The sequence below is a fragment of the Camarhynchus parvulus genome, chromosome 3 (genome assembly GCF_901933205.1).
Source record: "Camarhynchus parvulus chromosome 3, STF_HiC, whole genome shotgun sequence".
Classification (NCBI taxonomy): domain Eukaryota; kingdom Metazoa; phylum Chordata; class Aves; order Passeriformes; family Thraupidae; genus Camarhynchus; species Camarhynchus parvulus.
Window position 1 is genome coordinate 13,008,452 of NC_044573.1, and position 18,967 is coordinate 13,027,418.

The following is an 18,967-nucleotide window of genomic DNA, read 5'->3' on the forward strand; positions in this document are numbered from 1 at the left end:
TTACCCAAATTCATATCAGAAATGTGTATGGCAGCCAAATACAGTCAGAGCTTCTCAGGGTGATGAGGCTGCTGAGGAAGGGTTAAGTAGAAACAATGGGATAAACTGGGCAGGGGAAATGTAGGCTGAATACCAGGAAAACATTTCTTCACACTAAGGTCACTTGGGCTGGGAGAGAGGGAAGTGGCAGCTCAGCCAGCTGCCTTCTCCAGGCTGGGAGTGCTGGGGGAAGAGGGATGGGGCTCTGCCTGGCAGTGTTTTCTGCCTCTGAGTGCTCGTGAGTGGCTGGAAAGGGGAAATGTCCTAATGCTTCTGCGCCCCCTGAGGGTTTTTACTCGGGCCCAGCAGCAGGGATGGGCTCTGAAATAAGTGGGAAGGAAACCAGGGATTAAGTAAGGAAAAAGGAGTGGCCTGAAAAGAATTCATTGGAAACCTTTACCTGAGTAGGCAACAATCCCCAGAAATATCTGCAAAGAAAAGTGCGAAAGGGGACGCCTTTGGCCACGAACCAGGCTGGTTAGGGATCCCTGATTGCAGCTTGGGGTGAGGCTCAGCAGTGGTGCTTTTGGGCTGCAACAATTCCCTGCACCCCTGTCCTGGTCAGGTCAGCACATCTGGAGAAAATCCTGCCTCTGCAGCTGGGTTTTCTGCCGAGCTGGAAGTAAAAGGTGTTGCTCTAAATGGTAACTGGATAGGCTGCAGTGTGGATGTGTGAAGGCAAACCTGTGTGCAGGTATGAAGGAGTCTGTCTGTCTGCAGAGAATGTGGATTTAGATATACAATACAAAGGATAAATATGGAATCATGGACGAATTATTTTTTCATTTAGCTTTTGGGAATATTCAGCCCTCTGTACTGAAGACAGTTTACAGAATATGAGTAACAGGAAATGAGGCTCTGAAATATTCCCTTGCTTTTCTGTATTGTACCTTGTTACAAATCCCACCCCAAAAAAACCCAACAAAACTAAACCAAAAACTAAAAAACACCCCACTTTTTGAAAACTGTTTTTCCTTTTGTTCCTAATGATAATGGAGAACATTTTTGGATCAAGCTTTTTATTGCCCTTTGAGGGTTGTCTGAGTGGAGATGGACTTTGTGTGTCAAAGCTTGACTCCACCTTCTGAAAGGTTGCTGTCACAGCACAGAACAGAGATGGGACACTGAGATGAATTCTGCAGTAATTCACCTGCCACTCAGCCAGCTCAGCTGCGTCCCTAGTGTAAGTGGCACCCTGGTTACTAGAAATCCTCTTTCCTGCTTCTTAATTCTCAGTTGCTAATTCAGATGTCATCTGAAGCTGCAACAGAAGAAAACACAAAGACTACCATTATCTAAATAAATTACCTGGGAGAACTTCTCAAGGTGTATTTGTACACCTTGAGGCCACTCAACTATTACCATTACCAGGAGAGCTGCAACCAGGAGACTTCAGAAAACCATCCAATTATTTCAGTCCTTCTCTGAAGGCCTCAGAAGAGGCCTTCTCTGAAGGCCTTAGATGGGAAAGGAGTTTATCATGAAATCTGAAGATATTGGCATCTGCTTTCCTTCTGGACTGGGGACAAAACGTCTGAGAAAGTATTTGAAGGCTACTTTGCTGCATGAAATTGTGTGGTGAAGACGTGGTCTCATCCCACTCTGTGGTCTAACTGACCTCCTTGTATTCAGCTTAAGTAAAGACGTTGCTGCCTAGAAAGGTGTAGGGGGGAACTCAAGCCTCCTCCCTCTCTGCAGAGTCAGGCAGGAGAACTGGTTGGGGTTGTTCCCTCCCAGGATTACTCGAGGCATCGTTTCCACACTCTGTGGGACACCATTGTTCAGTCGCTGCTTGGCTTGGCCTTCCCAGCTCATTGGAGCTGTGGTGTCAGCACCTGGATGGCCCCAGCTGGTGATGGGGCAGCTCCTGGGTGACACTGAGTGTTGGCCATGGGTGACAAGCATGCTTTTTGTTAAAGCCCTTTTGCTGGCACCCAGAAGTGCCAGGAACAACAAAACCCATCCTAGAAGGGACTGCACTGCCTGGGAAAGCATTAGGGCAAATGTGGAGTTCACATTTGTGCCACTAGTGACACCAAGGCAGTGATATGAGTGGTAAGGCATTGGGGGGAGCCTGCCCAGCCTGCCAGACCCCCCCTGCCTCCCCAGCACCCCCTCAAGAACCCACTGTGACTTCAGGCAGGGACTGAAACAAGTGATGCCGTTAAAGAACAGGACAAAATCGACGTGGTGAGAGATCTGCCATCTTAGCTGGTGGCAGAGTGTGGATTGATGATGGTGTGGTGAAACCATCATGATATGTTGGAGTGGCTCTGGCTGAAGCCACAGAGTGGGTCCTGGGGTGGCCACAGGGAGCAGGCAGTGTTTGGCTGGGTGCTGCACTACATCATCATTGCTATTCTTTCTTGCTGGAAACCTTTCCCCTGCCTGAAAGTCCACTCTGCCTCCCTCGTTTTTCTTCTCCACATTGCAGTAATTCTGCTTGGGTGAGATGGGACTTGGTCTGCTTCTAGCAGCAGAGGAAATCCAGCAAACACCATTGAAAATGGGCTGAAATTTGCTTGTTCTGTCAGGCTGAGTGGGTGGCTGTGAGACACTCATCTGCCTGGAGCTGCTTCAGATGAGTAAACAGGGGTAGGAAGTCCCTACCCAAAAAGAACTGAGAGCAGAGATCCAAACTGGGCTTGTAAGATGAGTGAGTACAGAAAAGCTGGTTTGATATCTCACAAAGTTTAAAGCTTTGGCTTCACCCTTGTGGAAAATCTTTGGAGGGAGAGGGAACCCTAGGAAAGAGAGATGAACCAAATATCCAACAGGATAGGAAATTCCCATGCTCCATGAGACCAGCTAACTGTTGGAAACCATCTCTAGTGCCCTGTCAACAGGAGAAAACAGCCCACTGCAGCAGGGTTACTAGAGATCTTGAGATTTGCAAAGGAAGGGCACCATTTTATTTTGTTTCTCTTTCCATTTTAAATCAAAGCTAAGTTTTTCCATCCTCCTCAAACCACCAGACTGAAGTGCCAGTCTAGCTTGCACCCACAAAACCACCCTGACTTCAGTGTGTGAGCTGAATCCAGCCTTTGGCCCTAGCCCCCACAGAAGCTGAGATCCCTCAGTTCTGGGTTTGGCCAGATCACGTGGATGTACACTCACAGTGCAGCCCTGGAAACTGGGGAGGAGTTTTATGTTTGATTTCTGATATTTCCTTTCTCACCAAGCTGGTGCATGGAGAGCTTGGTGCCTGCCGCAGAGTGAGCTCAGGCTCTCGTTTCCAGAGCCAGCTCTGGCTGGAAGTAGCCCTGAGTTTCCTGCATGGTGTGCTGAAGGAGCCCTGCTGGCAGCCTCCTGTGGCTCTGACAACAGGGATTAACCAGAGGAGCCAGGTGGCAGTGACCTCTCTGGAACATCTTCTGCCACCATCAAGAGCAAAAAAGCTGTGGTTGTTCTTCTGCTTCCCAGTGTAGTCGGTGATGTTGAGCAAGAAAAGCTGAGTTCAGGCAAAGGATTGTATTCAGGCATCTGGGGAAGAGGTTTTGGGAATCACAGTTTCTAACTGATAAAACTGAGACTTGTTTGGCCTGATTTTTTTTCAGAGGTATGTAGCACATGTGGCCCCTGTGTGACTGCACTTGTAGCATGGGCATTTGCCGCTTAAGATCAGGGCATGGATGTGTTGGGCTGGGAGCCTGGACACACAGGAACCCACCCTGAAAACCTTCCCATGATAGCTCAAAGCACAAAGCTAGAGAAGGGAGGAAAACCAACTACTTTCAATCCTGTTCTCTGTTTCGGTTTTTTGGGCCTTTGAAGGAGTCTGTGAAACTCTGAGAGCAAGGGAGGCAGGGCCTTTTGGGTGGACAGTACTCAACATATTCTCTCTGCTGCCATAACACCTTCAAGAGTCTGTGGGTGACTGGATCAAGGAAACACAGAGCTCTTGCACTGCAAGAAGGATGAGCTGGCAGGTTTTGATCAAGTACTGGCTTTGATTGGGATGTTGGGTTGGACCGAAGCGTCCCCTCTGCCACATATAACCCCTTCATTTCTGGCCCTTCTTAGTGCAGGGACAGAACTCTGAGTGCAACAGGATGGAAATTCAGCTGAATAGTTTAAAAGTTACTATTTATTTCATGATTCCTTGCAGGAAGTGGCATCACTTGCTGGATCTGAGGTCTATCCAAGCTTGTGTCTCTGATGCTGGGAGTGAGAGGTTGGGGACAAGGACAATCACTTTTTTTAACCCCCTAACATGTTTGCTATTGTTTTGGCAACCCCATCATTTGAGTAATTCTGTTCCTTCTGTCCTGTGCTAGTTCTCTCTTTGCTGTTGGTGAGATGATTTGATATGCAGCAAGTCCAGCACAGCATTTCAAGCCTCCTTGCCTCTGCCTGCCTTCCTCCCAGCTGGTGAGCAGAGTTATCACCCTCTCTCAGACTTCAGATAGGGTGCTTTCAGAACAAGCCCTGAGTACCTGGGAATATTTAAAGCAGCACACACAAGGGTTGGTTTTTTTTGAGCTCTGCATTGACATTCCTGTGTTATCAACCCCCAGAGCTTGCTGCTTTCGTAGGAAGGAGAGCTATGAATGGTCCAGGAATGTGATGTTCCACTCAACCCTATCTCTTATCAGCACACAAGAGGCTGCTGTGTCTTCTGGAGAGCTTTTCCATTGCTGTTAGCAGCTCGTTTCTTCTCCTAAAGTTGCCTTTCACTTTATATATATCCTGCCTGTTCTCCTCCAAAATACCCATCCATCTAAACGGCAGCCACCTCATTTCCTTTGAAATCCCTTCAGCCCTGCCTGCTCCTGCAAGCCCAGGGCAGGCTATTCCAGCTTGCTCTGGGAGCATTAAAGCCATGTCCCTCCCCACCTATTCATTGTGGAAAGAGCCTTCTCTGAGGCACTGGCAGTGTTGTGCTGCAGAGGATGCCGATGGGCAGGGGCTCTGGTGCAGGGAGCAGTTCCCTGCAGCCAAAACCCAGTCCTGGGTGCACCCCCTCAGCACGGTGGTGGGTGAAGCTAGATCTGCAATGAGCAGGTATAAATATTTAGGTGGAAGGCTGTAGGGGAGGATGTCTTTACAAGCCTTGCCGAGGGTGCTCCAAGGGCCAGACTTTGCCTTGAGCATCAGTTGCAGCTCAGGTACCACAGTGGGCACCAGGTGGACGTGTGGTGGTGCTTGGAGAACCTGACCCCAGAGGGAATCTTTCAGAGAGACTGATAAGGCAACCAGGCCATAAAAAAATAGATAAAAATAAATAAAATTTTAAAAAGCCCTTTGGTATTTGTTTGAGAGATAAGATAAGCTGACAAAAATGCAGAAGACAATTGTTTACACACGCACACAGACACATACACCAGGAAGAAAATTCTTTTCCAAAAATAGCTGCTGACTTCTTATTTATAGACATTTTTTTTCCTCCCCTTTCTTCTGACATGAAGCAGAACATTTACATAAGGGGCAAAGAGATCTGATGATGAATAACTGTTTCTTGAGCAGACCAAAGTCCTCATTAGACCTGCCAGCAGGGACAGATGTCTGGGCCTAGGGATAGCACCAGAATTAGCAAGTATCATTTAACGGTCTGAAGTCTTCAACTAGCAATAGACAATCTCCCAGAAGTTCAGTGGGATTCTTTTCAAAGCATGAAAATTATGGCAGGTCTGATTTATTCAGTTTTAAAAGTTTCATGGGGCAGAATAAAAGGTTTAGTTTGTGTCTGACCTACACCTGATTCATTGTGGCTTCTGCTCCCAGGCCTTTGACCACCTCCTGACCAGCAAGAAAAGTATGGTGGAACTCCTTGTGGAGCCTGGAGTGCTGGACTCTGGTTTAGGAGATGATGAAAGCAGAGGAGGAGGAGGAGGCAGGTTGCAAAGGAGAAGCTTTGCACTTTGCAGTGCACATGAGACAAGATGCCACCACCGGGCAGAGGCTGACGGGAGCAGGGGCGCGCAGAAACGCGTTCTTTATCTTTGTGTGAGGGTATTTTTAGTCTCACAGAGTACAGACCCAAACTTTGGACAAAAATAGCTATCCACTTACATAACATCCTTGCTTACAAACCTCCCCCCGCTGGGAGGCTGCTGGAGCAGGGGCTGTCAGTCACAGCGTGGCCGTGACTCAGCGCGGACGCGCATCCCGGCACTGCGATGTGCAGAGCTACCCTGCACGGGACCTGGGACAGCAGATGGAAAGCAACTTCCCAGCTCCATGGTCCCAAGGATGAGGCAGGGCACTGAGAAGGGCAGAGAAATGTAGATGGGGCAGTTCTTCCCCTTCTTTCCTATTTGCCCATGGCAAATGGGCAGCATGAAGAAAGGACGTGGGAAGGGTTTCCATTCTATGGGTTCCTGGTTTTGCTTTGTTAGGGTTTCCTGAACAGGAGGCAGCCCAGATACTGAGCCCTTGCTCTCCGTTGCCTTGCAGTGTGAGTTGTTGGTCCTGGTGTATTGCACTAAATACTTTATTTAGTTGTTATTTTGCACTGGGTGATTAGAGTTTTTGCACTGAGTGGTCCTTATATTGCGCTGAATAGTTGATGTTATATCACATGGTTTGTTCTTCCCCCCATCACATGGGCTTTCCCTCACCCACCCCAGTACCTCCCTGGTGGTCTCTTCCTGGGTTACCTCTCCCCTTGCCATGCCTCACTGGTATCCCATCGGCTGTGGACCTCTTCCTCCACTCCCCACTCCCCTGGGTACAAAAGTCCCTTGCCCTGCCACCGGGGAATGCTCTCTTTTGCTGTGTGTCTGTCCATCTCATGTGTCTCTTGGAATAAAGAGAGAACGTTACCACGTGGAGAAGAGTGCTTCCGATCTTTTGCTCTGGTCTGTGTAAGACCGTGTGGGCTAGGGTCTATAGCTAGCCACAGTGGACCCCAACTGCCCGCCAAGACACAGTCTCACAGGTCCGACATGGCCCCTTTTCAGTGTCACTGTGTCCCTGCCACTGCTGTGGCTGACTTCTCAGAAGTGAGATTCCAGCTCGGAGGCTCTGGAGCTGAAGAGGTTTGGAGTCACAGATCACCCTTTGACCCTCTCCTTAGGACAGAGGCATACTCATGCTCAGGGGAAAGTTGCCCGGTCACATCCTGGGCTCCAGTTATTCCGGTGATAAACAGGGGAGTGTGGTGTCAAGGGTGCTCATTCTTTCCATTTGCACTTTGAACATGCGTGGTTAGAGATTAGTAATGTGTAATCCTTTCTTCATCCTGTTTTCCCTTGGCAGCCATGCTGTAAGTGGATGAGCCCGGGCAAGTAGGTGATACTGGTTTGTTTGCCAAAAGCAACATTACGTGGTGGTAGCACTCGTTGGCTCTGAGGGACCAGTTCTGCTGAATGTGCTTGTTTTCCTGAGGCACCAAGGTGGAATGGGTTTTGGTTAAAAATAACTGACCTCCCCGTGCTGAGCGTTTTTTCCTAGGGAGCCATTTTTAACCACAGATGGCCACCAGATGCAGTGGTTATCCAGGAGATCAAAGCTGGAAGCCCACCATGGGGAGGAGTTGAATTCTTTCCTTTTGCTATCAGACCTTCTCAAGTGGAACATCCTCCTGGTTATCCGCTGGTGTGAAGGGAAATGTTTGGGGGGAATACATGGGAACGTTGGGTCAATGGGAGACGTGCAGTGATGGGTGTACGTGTGCATGCTTGGGAACAAACACTGACTGCTGATGGATTCTGAGAAAGCCAGGGCTGTCCACCGTGTCCCAGAATAGCTCATGTAAACAGGTGGCCTTACGCTGCATCCATACGCTGTGATGGAGATGTACAGCCCTGAAACATAATTTGTTACACAATTTATCAAAAGAGCCATCCTTCCTTACTGGGAAGGGACAAGGAAAAATGAGAGATGAGCTTGATGTACTGAGATAAATAGTAAGTTGTTTTCTAATGCCTTGCAGTGATTTCATTGGGAGCCTTGTGCGATGTCAGAATACAGTGGTGCATTTATAGAAATGTTATTTTTATCTTAGCTATGTGGAGGGGGGGTGCTAAAATATCCATAATATTACTGGCCATGAAGAAAATATCTTCCAGCTCCTTGTCTTTTCAACCCTCGTCTTTTCAGCATCAGCTTTGGGTGGTGTTGTAGGCCGGGTCCCTCTGTCACTCTTGCAGAGGCACACACATCACATGTAGGATGCAGAGAAGGTCTCTGGGTGGGTATGTTGAGGGAAAGCACAGTCTGGCAGCTTGGGCAGCACACAGATCTGCTTTCTGCACTACTTTTCTTGATGACATCACACCAGGTGTACTGCTTGCCCACAGGCTGAGTGCTGACACTGAAATGTGGGGGGCCCTTCCCCGTGTCTCAGCTGTGATGGCAGGATCCACTGCAGCTTGGGAGGTGCTGGCAGGGGCTCCTTATCTCTCCTAGAGCAGGGCTGAGCTGTGATTTATGCAGGGACCATCATGTGCTTCCCATTCGCCTTGGCCTCAGCCTGACATATCTCACTTTGGCAGATTCTACCTCCAGCTAACTTTTTTATTCTTTTATTTAGAGATATTCAGACTATTCTGAAAATAGAGGGAGTGAAAATGCTGTGGTTTTCCCCAGTTAAAAATCTGACTACCTTTTTCTAGAGTAGCTCTAATACTCATACTGCTGGGAATTATGAAATATGTTGGGACTTGGTCTGTTTGCCAGCTCAGTACCTCTGGGTTATGCTGTGTCAAACCTTAGAGGGCAGGAAAGTAGTTTGCATATACTCACATGGATTTTACAGAGAAATCCCCAGAAGATTTTATATGCTTTAAGCAAGTCCAAGCCAGGGACTGAGTAAGACTTTGGCAGCTGGCAAGTCTGTGTCCAAATACCTGAGTTAGAGGCAAGAAGAATGTCTTCCTGTGCTGTTAGTGCTCATCCTGTTAATATACAGACACAGATCAAACAAAACCCTTGAGAATATGAATAGAAGTGTCTTCAGAGCGGAGCCTGAGTATGGCACAATAAAAAGGCACATGGAGGGGCATAAAACAAAATCCAGAATTCCCATTCAGTGAGTGATCGCGATCCAGAACAGGACCTGAACGTGGGAGGGGGAAATGGTCTGCAGTCATGCATTTGGTGGTTCTGCAGTGCTACCTGCACAGAGAGTTAAGGAGTTAAAATCCTCAGGGACCTCCGTGCACATTTTGCTGTCCCCTCAGTAGTCTGTGTTGGACCTGCGTGGAGATCCTGATTTCTTCAAGTCCCACCACAGTGGCTTAAATCCATCCTGCAAGCTCCCTTGATACCTCATTGTTGGAGGAAACAAACCCTAAAGGCTTTTGAAAGCCCCTGCTGAGCACTGATTCCTTTTCTCCTGGTAGCTTTTGCCTACCTCTGGCTTTTTCTGCACAGTTCACAGTTTCATGGCCTGGCATCAGTCCAGGGTTCAGGAGGGTTTTGCTATTGATTTTTACAGGACCAAGATGTTGCTGTAGGTGTTTCACATCACTGCTGTAATTGTACAACCTGACATCTCTGCCTAGACAGGCTGTGGGAATTAAGGGAAGCATTTGCCCCAAAGGCTTTTCTCCACCCATCTGGCACTCATTGTGTCTGTGAGGACTTTCTGTCCCTGCACAATAGTCTTTCCTAGGATGTTCAAAGTATTAAAAGAGGGCAGGTTTTCATGCAAAAGCAAGTCAAAGGCAGATCTGATCCCTTGCACTGCTTTACAAATAGGAGAGCTAGAAATGTAACTCCCTTACCCTTGTTGAGTAGTGCCTTGAGTGCTTGTGGGCCACTCAGGGGACAGGTACCACCAGAAGTGGCACATGATGCATGACCAGCATCTCCTTTACATAAAGCCCCACGAACCAAAATGAGCCTTTTTCAGCAGAGGAAAGGCAGAGAGACACGTGTCGAGTCTTGTTTGTACCCACAATACCACGCACATGTTCCTAACTTTTTATAGAAACACTCTTGTTTCTCTGGGTGTGCGTTGAGTTGGGCTTTTTCCATCTGTGGGGATTTATCCCACGAGTTGGTCCAACCAGCTCCCAAAGCTGGGTGATCATGAGAGGCTGTATAGTGAAAATAACTCGTGAGAATTGAAAAAGAAAAACGCTCAGGACATCTCAGCTATTAATAAAAGTGAGTGTTGCAGATCCCAGTATAAGTTTGCTGCACCAAGGACACAGAATTTGCCGCCCAAACTACTTTGGCTCTTTCAGCCAACAGAGCGCTTGAGCTCATGTTGAATTGGTGATATTTTGGTGTCTGTTCTGTGCAGGAGGAGTTGGCACAAACCTGCATTAGGGGCATGGGTACTGCACAGTTGCACTGGAATGCTGTGGAGCATCCCGTGGCGCCTCTCCCATGGAGGCAGAGGGCTCACAGTGATTTTGGCATGGCTAGACCTGCAGGTGGCTTTGGAGAACCTCAGCCTACAGCATGGCAGTGTTTCTTCCCCTCTAACTCATGAACATGCACACTGCTTTATTCCAGAGCCAGGAGCTTCCTACTGCTTCATAAAGCACTTGCAGCATCGATTTCCAGTCCTTGCACTATGGGAGCAATAACTAACCGAGCTGTAATGTTTTCCATTGCATATTTAACTCTGTATGCACAGCCTGCCCTTGCCAGAGCTTGGATTTGCAATTCCACAGCCTGGGAAATGCATGCACAGGGTACATCTTTAGTGAAGGATCCCAGTCAAAGTGATGCCTTCTCCACCACAATTTTAAAGATCAGCGGACAAACAAATTGCTGCGCTTCCGACGGAGTATGTCCATAAATATGGGAAAAGCTGGCTTTACTGTGATCCACATCTTCCAGGCAGATCTCAGCCCCCACCTTCCGCTTCCCTCCGTGTTGTGCCGATGCCAGATCAGCAAATGTTCAGAGAAACAGGATAGGCCACAGCTGTAAACCAGCGATGGCATCTTGCGCGTTGGGCTGCTGTTGTTTTTTTTAGCGTGAAAGGCTGGAGTAGCGCAACACTGAAATTGCATTGCCTAAGATAATAAATGGATCAGACAAATATAGCTGGGCATATGCTGAGTGTGGGTATGGGTTTTTAATTTCCCTTCTTCAAACCAAGATCTATAATAAGATGTTTCCTGGCTTGTGTGTGAGTGTTTTTAATAGCTTCTTTTTTTTTTATTCTTGCTGGATATTTCTGGACATGGCTGTACTAGCCAAGCCCTGCACAGCAGCTACACTGAAAATTGTTTTACATCTCTGAGCTGAGAGTACAGTAGGTGCCATAAACTATTCTTCAAGTCTGCTCTGTCAACGGGTGAGCACATTAGTAGCCTTTCTTTGCAAACTGAAGCAGCATCACATGGCAGAGGAAAGAGGCTTTGTTTGCAGCAGAAAAGTACAATTCTCAGCTGGCTCCTTGTTGGAGCAAGGAGGGGGTGGGCTTTTATTTTATCTGCCTCTGAAGTCACAACAGGTAATGGATTTACTCCTTGGTCTTCTCCTTTGTCAATCCCAAATCCAGTCCTGTCTGGACCCCAACTCTTCTCTGAGGGCCAGCAAATCCCACAGCCATGCAGCAAGCGGGAGATGCTGCAGGATTAGGGGGCAGAGGAGCTGGTAAGCAGGAAGCTTCCCACAGAATCATGCACACACACATCAGCAGCAGCTACAGCCATGGATTTGCATGGAACCACACTTTCCATAAGCTTTGCTGAGCCCATACTGTGCCCATCATCTCTTAAGCTGAGCTAATTCACTTTTATATTCCCCATCCCTGTCCCACACTACAAAGGCAGGATGCTTAGAGCGTCACCCTGGGCAGCAGCATTTCCCCATCACTGCAAGAGCTGGTACATCCCCTGTGGATAAAGCAGGGCTTTGGGGCTGCAGTGAGTCATACATGGTGACCACTCCTTGAGCTGGACTTTAAAGCACCTGCCAGTGGAGGCAGCTTGTTAGAAGCCCTATGAAATAAATGGGTGTACTTGCTTGAAACCCCCTCGTCAGGTGTCATCTGAATGACAAAACTTAGCTTTCACTCAAACAAAATGATCCCATATCTGGCTTTAGCAGCTTTGACCTAGGTGGCTCAGGAACTGGAAGGAGTATCCTAGGTATGTTCTTATTTTAACCAACAGAATTTATTTTTAAAGTCATCATCGTGGCTGGAAGAGGCCTGAACTGCAGCCATCTTCAGACTGGAGCCAGCTCCCAGCTCCCAGGGAGGACATTTCTAAGCCTCCTGCATAATACTTGACCTTTATTTTGACATGAGTCAGCATTATAGTGATGTTATGGGAAAGGCAAACATTGGACTAAGGAATTGTGTTCCACAAGAAAAGATCAAACTAACTCGACCTACCGAGACTGAGGGAAGGACATTTCTCCAGGACACAAGCCAGCTGAGAGAGGGAGACTTTCTGCTAAGACACTTGCATCCCACCTCTGTGGAATCGAGTACAGGAACATCCCTGATGGGAAAGGGAGACAATGGAGCAGTGGAGCATTAGCTCCTGCTCTAAGACTTCAGAGGGGAAATACTTTACTTCTGTATCTCTTCTCCGCGTCTCAGGATGGCTAGGCTTGTGACTAGGCCCGATCAAGAAGAGTTTAATGTAGGGTGTGAAAGCTTGAGTATTGGGAAGCACAGTGTACTGATTTGATTGTGCAGGTGGGGGATGGCAATTAGTAGTGGGAGTGAGCTGGCGAGTGTGTAAAATAGGAGGTTATCTCATCACCATCATTCTGCCTTATGTGTCTTAACAGAACAAGTAATCAGACCTTATCATTTCAGGGCCATGCCAGGCCCTCTGATAAGCAAATATATAGCTCCAAGTGGGTGCAGAGTCAAGAGTCAGCAGTGACTTTAGTGGCTTCTCCTGTGAGTGGAGAAGGACACCTCCCTGATCAGTTCTGGCCATCTTCTTCTGCAAGCAATAATGCACATTCCTCCTGGACCTCTGCAGCAGTTAACCGTGGGCAGGGGAGGAAAATAGGACCCAAACATTTCCATAGGAATGCAATTCACTCCTGTGTCTTAAATGCCAGCTCCCACCATGATTTTGCCACTTCATCCCCGGTGTGATCTCAGCTCTAACAGATCCTCTTTTCAGGATGCACATGTAGGGCAGTATGCCTGGAATCAGCTGCACAAAGGGGGTCTGTCCCTGCCTTCCCCTGTGTCCAGCCGGGCCATGCTCAGCTGCTGGGATGAGGAGTGCTGGGAGCAACTGCAGGGGCAGCTGTGCTGCTGAGGAGCACACCCCTCACACCCCTTCTGCTCCCACTGGAAAGGGGCTATCCCACTGCTGCTCCCACCGTGGCTGTGCTGCCATCCTCCAGGCTCAGCTCCCACTCATGCAGGCCTGGGGACAGTGCTGCTGCTGCTGCTGCTGCTGCTGCTGCTGCTGCAAAGGTGGCTCAGCAGTGCATGCTGAACAGGTTCTGCCTGTAGGGAAAGGGCTTTCTGTAAAGCTGGCTGATGTGTGTGGTGTTTTACTGAGGGCTCTGCTCTGCTCACCCTGCACTGCAGCTGCAGCTACAACAGAGGCAAACCTCACATTATCCTGCAATATATTGAGAATTACCCCCCATTCCTTGGACCTCTTAGGTACCAGGTCTGCCTGGGCTTGTGTTTCACCTTTGTGCTGAAACATCCCAGGCCAGCTGTCAGGAATATAGTCTGTCTGCACTCAGCTCATTTATCACAACCTCAGTATTGCATCCATCCTCATTTATTATCCCAGATCTACCAGGTGGGATGGCCAGGGTGTCTCATGGCAGGAGGGAATCCTGGGCTCCAGGTGCATCCTCATCCAGCAGCTGGAGGCCCGTGGCCATGGCAGAGCCTGTGCTAGGCATGCCAGCATCCTCTGCCTGTAAGAAGAGCACACATCTCACTGCCCCAGCAGGCACCATACAAACGGGCTTTGCTCCCAAATGTGGCCGTGGTGTTTGTGCTCCTTCCCTGCCACAGTTCTCCCTTCCCAGGCATTGCCAACACATCCATGCACCCAAGCAAACAAAGGCCCAGGGGGCTGTGAGGGTCTCCCAGGTTCCACAGTGACTCACAGGTGTCTGTGTGTCCATGCAGACTGTGCCTGGCCCATCTCTTCCTATGGAAGTGGTGCAAAGCAGGAGTTAGGATTGCATGACGCTTGCGAAACAGCGCAGAGACACCTCTGGTTTGGGAGGAGGGTGCTGAGGAAATTCTTGTTGAAATCAGCCCACAGCTGGCTGCTTCCCTCCTGTGCTGGCTTGTGCTCAGTGATTGCTTCCCATTCTCCTCAGATCCAGATTTGTAGATGGGCATGGACACCTCCCCCCAGCCCAAGACGAAATGCAACAAGAGCATTGTGTCTGGGACAGCTTGCACACATCACATCTCACACAAACAGCAATGGGCTTGGTGGTTCCTCCTCCTGCTGCCACGACCATTGTGTCTGGGACACCCTGCACACATCACATCTCACACAAACAGCAATGGGCTTGGTGATTCCTCCCGCTGCTGCCAGGCACCATCCCTCCTCAGCATGTCAATCACGCCTTTCCCCAGGGAACATTCCGCTTTCCCAGGAGGTTGTGGAGCTTTGATCGCACGGCACGGCAGTGGGATGGAGCACATACCCATCCCTAAGCCCTTCCTACGCTGACACTGAGCAAGGTGACCTGAAACTGGCAATGGGACAGTGAGGCACAGGGCAGGGTGCACTGCGCAGTGCCTCATGTGCCTGAAAAGAGATGGGAGAGGTTTTCCCTGTCCTTGGAACAAGTGGGGCTGATAGCAACATCCTTCCTCTCCAGCCACGATGGGAGAAGGAGTTAATTCACCCCTGACACCAAGTGCTGAAGTGTTTGTTCTGGCAGCCAGTGCCAGGCAGCAGGAATACACTTTTGACAGAGAGATATTAGGTAAAATGGAGTGGTGACCCAAGGAGGTGTAATTAGCTCTGCTGTCACATAGGAAAGGACATGTTTGTACAGATTATTTCCAATTTCTAGCAACACCTGCTCACTTGCTTTAACCAGGTTTCTCAAAATCAGGACTAATTAGCACTTCCTTGGAAGGCCAGCTCTCTCCAGCAATGGCTTTACCTTTCAATTGGTATTCCTTCTGCAGGAAGGCACATTAATTACTGTATCAGGAAAAGCTAATGGTAGCAGGATACCATTTTCATGCCTAAAGCTAATTCAAGGCAAAGGCAGAGCTCACCAGATCTGGACTTTCTTGCTCATGCCAGGCATGAGGGCTGTGCAGTGAGTTTCCTTCTCTGCATCCTTGAAAGAAAGAAAAGGAGCAGGTAGAGCAGGAAAAGGACTGACAGCTTGAGCCAGTGGGGTAGCTCCTGCATATCTGTGCTTGGAGACAGATGTGTGACCTTCCAGACAACAGAAATCCCTATTCCCCAGCTGACCTAGCTGAGCTTCACACATAATTTAACATGCCTTATAATATTTTATAGACTCCACTCTGTAACTCAGCACTGAGCTATTATTTAATGAAATGATCCCCAACAGGGACCTTAGGAGAACTAATTGTACATGAAAGCTTCGGGGGTAGGGTGGTGAGAAACATCCACAAATGCTTTTAATATTGAATTTTTCATCTCTTAATATTTATTAATTTATAGCCTCTACTCTGGTTGCAGTTCTGCAGATACACTTCAACATGTGTTGATTAAATCTGGTGCCAGTGCAAACCGGTAGCTGGGACCTTTTTTTAATGGCACTGGTAGATGTGTGAGAAAGCAGTTGCAGGAGACTTCTAAGGGAAGAAATTCAAGTTAAGTCCCTTTATCAGTGCATCCAAGAATTTGGATACTCTTCCAGGCAGTTTTGCTTGAAGTCTCCATATGGATCTCAGTCCACATCCACAGCAGCAGGAGCCTGAGCAATGTGTTGGACAGCACTGAGAGGAACATCCTTGTGAGGAAAGAACATTTATTTATTGTTTTTTCCTGTTTATTCTTCTCAACACTGAATTTGCAAAATAAATACAATCCATCAGGGTTTTGATGCCCACTTAAATGCTTTGCAAAAATGTGATGCCTTATTTTATTATTGTGTTATTTTTTATATTCTTTATTGTTTTATTATATCCAATATCTCAGCAGACCTGTCAGCTTACAGCAGACACCAGGGAACTCTGGTGTGTTGAAACAACTTGCAAAAGATGACACAGAGTCTCCCATAGTGGCTTGCACTGGGGATGGGGGAATGAAATGGAGCAAGTCTTACCCTCAGGGGCCTGGAGAACAAAGAAACTTGAGAGGCACCTGACTGCTATTGGTGGTACGAAGTGCAAGAGGACGTAAGGGCTCTGGTTCTTGTGCCCCAAAGGTCTTTTTAGCATGCCAGTTGCCATGAATTAGGACAGCTTCTGGTACTGGCTGATGAGTAATATTTTTCCTACTGCTGCTGAAGCCACTGGAAAAATGTGGTTGATCCAGGATGTCACGTCAGAAGCTAATTCCCGTTTCTGCGAACTCCCGTACGCTCCTGTCCAGTGCTTAATAAAAGGTAAGCTCCAGTCAATGGGAAAATGTGCTTAAGAGCTTTACTCCCTTTCTTAAGCACTCTGCTGGGTCTGGCCTCATGCAACGTGTCAAGCACTCATTACCCTTATCTTTTATTGTTTTAATACAGATAGTTGTGTGGGAATAACCCTCTCACCACAAAGGTAGGGATTTTTAGGAGGGGAGGCCACCCTGTGCATATGCACATAGGACGTGTTTGGATGATGTTCTGGCTTTGTGCTCAGAGGAAATAAAGGGGAGGAAACATGATTGTCTTGGAGCAGGTACACAGCTTTGAGATGCCTGGCTTGGAAGAAATTGCAGAGAGTGTTTCCCTTTGTATTGCAGGGCCTGGCAGCCCGGTGAGATAATAGAAGATAAAGCAAATTGTATGACAATGGAAAATGCTGAGCTCCCTGAGTAATTAAAGGTTGTGTAAGACGGTCCATGGCTTGCAAGGATTGTTAATGCAGTCACGTTTGCATTATATAAAGGGTAATTAAAATGCAGCCTGCTTACCATTGATTACACCCTTTGCCTGGCACAGGCAGCAGTGGCTGCACAGCCAGGCAGCAAAGGTGGCTTGGGAAGCAGTGGCTGCCAGCAGAAGGAGAGGCTGTGGGGTGCAGGATGCCCAAAACTTTGGGACCACTGCTGTGCCATAGCTTTGGGCAAATCTCCCAGCAGATTGTGTCCTCTCCCTGTCACACAGGCAGGAGGGTGGCTTTTCATCCCACCATGCCACAGTCACTTAAGCTTCCCTATAAGAACTTTTGGGGTCTGCCTAACATGGGCAGTAGTGGGGTATAAGCAGTTCTCAATGGATACCTAGGCTAGACATGGATTATGGATTGGTGTACCTGAAGTAATTTTGCCAGGGTAACCTGAGGAAGCTGGGAGGTGAGGGAGGCCACTGGCAACAGCCACTGCACAGCTGGGAGCCACCCTTAGCCCTACGGAGGCTGCCTTGCTTTTGCCAGCTCCACTGAGGAGCATGAGAAGGGCACCTTCCTCAGGCAGGGCAGACCACACCAGGCTGAGGATGCCAGCTGGTCCCACCTGGATTCCCAAAGCCCAGTTTCATCAGCAATGAGGTGTGAAAGATGGGAGTGGGCCTGGCCGTGGTTTTCTGGCAGCTCCACTTCCAAGATGAAGGGCAGCTTCACTCATTGATGCTGCACATGAAAGTGAACACCAAGAAGGGCCTGAAGTGATGTGTTACTTGTGTGGAGGTTGCAATGAGCATTTTCCACTAGTCCCTACAGCAGGGAGAGACAGAGTGCCCAGACTGAGGAGAAAGAAGAATAAACTCCCTGACATGAGCTCATTCAAGCCCTTGAACCCCTGGCTGCACTTTCCATGGCAGAGGGTTCCTTCTGGTGCTGAGGAGGGCTTCAAGCACAGCTGGGGATGCCTGGGCTCTGTAGGATGCCCTGCTTCCTGGGTGTCTGTCTGTCTGCTCCTGGCAGGGCAGGCAGACGAGACGCCTCAAACCCACATCTGAGGCTGTTGGGATGCTGTGAGCACCCCGTGTCTCGATGTTCCTGATTATTTTCCTGTGTTCATTATTGTTTCCCTGGGACTCCTGTCCTGAGTGCAAGGGTGCTTCTTGAGCAGTGACAAAGGCAGCACCTCCAAGGGAACTGGAGATAAGAGCACATGAGAGAATGAGCTGGATCTACTGTTTTCTCCATGGAAACATGATTGGCACTGAGCTGCTAGGCCCAGTAAATCCAATTATGACTGTAGGCAGAAATGTGTTTAAAGAAAAAAAGCCAAGCTGGTGTAAATAAAAATGTAACTGTGAGCTGTAGAATTGTTTGGGCTCGCTCCTTGTTTTTTACAAAAAAAAAAACAGCTTGCCAACTACAAACTTGTGGGATGTGTGTGTTGAGTGATGCTTCCTGTGAAGCCACAGTAAACTACACCTGCCCTGAATTATGGGACAGCCACCCAATGCCAAATATTTAAAGACTGAAATACTTCTGGAAAGTCACTTTCCATGTAAGGGACCTGAATAACCAAAACCTGAGCTCCTGGAGATGATAGATGGGAATCTTTAGCTTTCCTTCCAGCCAGTCCTGCCCCAACAGCTTTCCGCTGGCTTGTGAGAAATCACTTTTAAATACACGTTAGCATTCCTTGCAATTCAGGGGACCTTTTTTAAAGACATCTGAGCTACACAGTGAAATGCTGTGAGGTGAGGAAGACACAAGCTGAGTTTGAAAACCCTGGTTACAGATGGATGTGTCCCAAACAATCACCATGAGCTTTCCCCCTCTCCTTTTATAATTCCCCATCCCCACAAGTGATGTGCTCTCTGTTCTGCTGGAAGTAAAAATAACTCCTTGCAGCTAAAAAGCTGCAACTGGAATGTGAACTCAACACTTTTCCATATAACACTTTTCCAGGCAAATTAAGAATAAAAGTTTCCCCAACTTCAGCCCTACTTTTGACAGTGTTTTAGCCCACTCAGCCTCCTCCAGGCAACTTTGGGTAGCACTACTGGCATCTCCTGCTCCCCA